The sequence below is a fragment of the Mus pahari genome, chromosome 4, assembly GCF_900095145.1.
Source record: "Mus pahari chromosome 4, PAHARI_EIJ_v1.1, whole genome shotgun sequence".
Lineage (NCBI taxonomy): Eukaryota > Metazoa > Chordata > Mammalia > Rodentia > Muridae > Mus > Mus pahari.
This window is the reverse complement of record NC_034593.1, coordinates 88,971,641-88,975,314: the sequence shown is the minus strand read 5'-3', so window position 1 is coordinate 88,975,314 and position 3,674 is coordinate 88,971,641. Positions and strand designations below refer to the sequence as shown.

Genomic DNA, 3,674 nt, shown 5'->3' with positions numbered 1-3,674 from the left:
GTCAAATTCATTGTTTTTAATAGCTGAGTAGTACTCCATTGTGTAAATGTACCACATTTTCTGTATCCATTCCTCTGTTGAGGGACATCTGGGTTCTTTTCAGCTTCTGGCTGTTATAAATAAGGCTTCTATGAACATAGTGGAGCATGTGTCCTTATTACCTGTTAGCAGCCATGACTTTTTAAATGCACTCTCCCCAAACAAAAACAAAAAAAGAAAAGAAAGGAGAAAATGAAAGAAGAAAGGAAAGGTAAGAGGAAGGAAGAGTAGGAAGAAGAAAGGAAAGAAGGATAGGAAGAAGAAAAGAAAGGAGGGAAGGAAGGAAAGGTAGGAGGAAGAAAGGAAGAAAGGGTAGGAAGAAAGAAAGAATGAGGGAATGAATGAAGGAAGGAAGGAAGGATAGGAGGAAGGAAGGAGAGCCATGGAGATGGAGAGGATCATTTGGAAAGAAGAGTGTCAGCAGAAGTGGAAGGAGATGAGAGATAAGTAGGGGTGAATATGATTACTCTGCATTGTACATAATGTGATATGGTCACATATAAAAATTTAAAACATTTAAATGCTGTTAAAAGCATCGTTCCATGTTATTAAATATTGATCAACTCTTTCTTTCTTTCTTTCTTTCTTTCTTTCTTTCTTTCTTTCTTTCTTTCTTTCTTTCCTTCCTTCCTTCCTTCCTTCTTTCCTTTCTTTCTTTCTTTCTTGTTTGTTTTTCTTTTGATATCTATGTTTGCTTATGTTCATGACCCCTGGAAAAAGACCATAGACTGGATCCAATTATAGTTCAAAGATGTATTGATTAGCTCCTAGTAGGTTGGCAATCTTTGAAGTAGGCTTGAGATTCTCACAGGAAGGAGGGGTGAACCTCTTTTTCGTGATGCCTCCCAGGCGGCATGCTGTGTCAAGATGAAGCTGAACATCTCCTTCCCCGCCACCGGTTGTCAGAAACTCATCAAGGTGGATGACGAGCGCAAGCTCCGCACCTTCTATGAGAAGCGCATGGCCACGGAAGTAGCCTCTGATGCTCTCGGTGAAGAGTGGAAGGGTCATGTGATCCGGATCAGCGGTGGGAATGACAAGCAAGGTTTTCCCATAAAGCAAGGTGTTCTGACCCATGGCAGTGTGCGTCTGCTGTTGAGTAAGGGGCATTCCTGTTACAGATCATGGAGAACTGGAGAGTGGAAGCGCAAGTCTGTTCGCGGATGCATTGTGGACGCTAGTCTCAGTGTTCTCAATTTGGTTATTGTAAAGAAAGGAGAGAAGGCTATTCCTGGCCTGATAGATACTACTGTCCCTCGTCAGTTGGGACCTAAAAGAGCTAGTAGAATCCGAAAGCTTTTTAATCTTTCCAAAGAAGATGATGTCCACCAATATGTTGTCAGGAAGCCCTTAAACAAAGAAGGTAAGAAGCCCAGGACCAAAGCACCCAATATTCAGTGTCTTGTTACTCCACATGTCCTGCAACACAAACGCCGGTGTATTGCTCTAAAGAAACAATGCAACGCACTAAGAAAAACAAGGAGGAGGCTTTAGAATACGCTAAACTTTTGGCCAAGAGAATGAAGGAAGCCAAAGAAAAGCGCCAGGAACAGATTGCCAAGAGACGTAGGCTGTCCTCGCTGAGAGCTTCTTCTTCTAAGTTTGAGTCCAGTCAAAAATGAGTCTTTAAGAAAAACAAATAAATAATGACCTTGGGGAAAAAAAGAAGGAGGGGTGAGGAAAGAATTTTGACCAGTGAAAACTACGAGAACTTGAGTAAGCATTGCAAGCAAGCCAGGAGCTGCTTTGCTCTGTGAAGATCAGATGGCCACGATGACCTCAGAAAAGTCCTTGACTTTCTACATAAGCAGGTTACAGAAGCCAAAAACCAACCAACCAAACAAACAAAAAATAATAGTTGTATTATATCAAGGAGATGGTCACGACTGTACATTTCTGGGTAGAGTCAGGATTACTGAGAATTTATCTTCCTGGGACTGGTGTCAGAGATAAATGGCTAGTAGATATCAAGATAGATGCCTAGCAGAAACTGGGTTTTCTTTAGCTATCATATTTGTTTGTCTTTTTGAGACAGGGTCTCGTTATATAGCTCTGGCTGTCCTGTAGCTCACTGTGTAGACAAGGATGGCCTCAAACTCACAGGGATCTGCCTGTGTCTGCCTCCAAAGAGATGGTTTTAAAGGTGTGTGCCTCCATGCCTAAATAAATGCTGTCAGTTTTAAAGCAAGTATATTGTATTGCTATTAGAGTATCATTTTTCACTGATCACCATCCATGAACAGTTTCTAAAGTGTTGCTTTTGTCAATATTGTCATATTATTTCCATAGCTAGTATATACTTTGAGTATAGTCTATGGGAAATCTAGAGAAATAGAACTCCTTTCAAATTCTATTTATTAATTGAAAAATGTTTTGATACATATTGTCAAGTTGGCTTCAGAAAAATGGTCACAATTTGTGTATTCTACATGCAACATTTGAGTGTATATTTCCCCAAAATATCATCTACATTTTGTATTATCAGCACTTAAAGAAACGAAAGGAATTCATTTATTTTTTCCTACTCCTACTACTTTTCGCTCTGTAGATTAGGCTGGGCTCTAACTCAGAGATAAGATGCCTCTGCCTCCTGAGTGCTGGCATTAAAGGCTTGAGCCACCATGCCTGACTCCATTTAAATTTTTTTGATAATTTTATTAGGAAAATAATATCTCATTAATAGTATAACTTGGATTTCCACAATCACTGTTCACACATATTTCGCATGTGTTTATTTGCCACTTATATTTCTTTATTTATGAACTAGGTGTCTGATTGGGGTTTATATTTTAGAATTTTTATGTAAGGAGATAGTAAATGTTTTTCTGTACAGCCTCCACATACCATTTTCGTTCACTGAAATGTAAAGTAACGGAGCACACATAGAGCACATGCCCCTCAGAGCAAACTGTTGTCCTGACACAATGGATTTGTACTGTGATTATTGAGCCATATAAATGGAACCATACATGGGAAGATTCACAACTTTGTCTGGAGTATCACCTGTGTGGATGACACCAAAATACATCTATGGTTTCTTATTTGGATTTTTATCATTCCATAAATGAGTTTGGTCATGGCTTAGTGTTTGTATAAGTGTACTAGATATTCCTGTTTTCATACTAATGTTTGCTAGTGAACAGTGCCTTTATTACCTGGGTGTGTGTACACAGTTCAACATTTTGGAATGACAATCACATGCATCTGAAAATCCCACCAAATCTCTCCTAAATGCATCCTGGATCTGCTGACCTTCTCTTGACCGTGTCTCCATCTCACCTTTGCCTCTTGCAATGAGTGGTCTTTCCCTACACCTTCCTTCTTGCTATCAGGCTAAAAATTCTAACTTCCTTACTCAAATCTACCATGCCTTCATGTTGTGATTGCGTGTACCTGCTTTGTCCTTGGTTTATAACAGGTTTCCTTTCATCCTTGCTCATTCCACACGCCCAGCAACCAGCTCCCCATCCTCATTCTGGACAGTTCTCACTGAAGCCTTTCCCAATGTAGTAATGCACAGACATCTTTCTTCTAGATGTTTTCTTTCTTAGGTCTCAGAAAATGTGTAATGATGCAAATACATGTGCATTTGTTTAGTAACTGCCCCTTGGCGCTATGGAATGCTACTTTGCTTG

The 3,674-nt window shown here is 39.7% G+C and overlaps 1 pseudogene; it reads left to right on the top strand.

The window, feature by feature from the left end:
- Positions 1-906: 906 nt before the first annotated feature.
- LOC110320686 lies at positions 907-1,694 on the top strand (annotated as a pseudogene).
- The last annotated feature ends 1,980 nt before the right edge of the window (positions 1,695-3,674 follow it).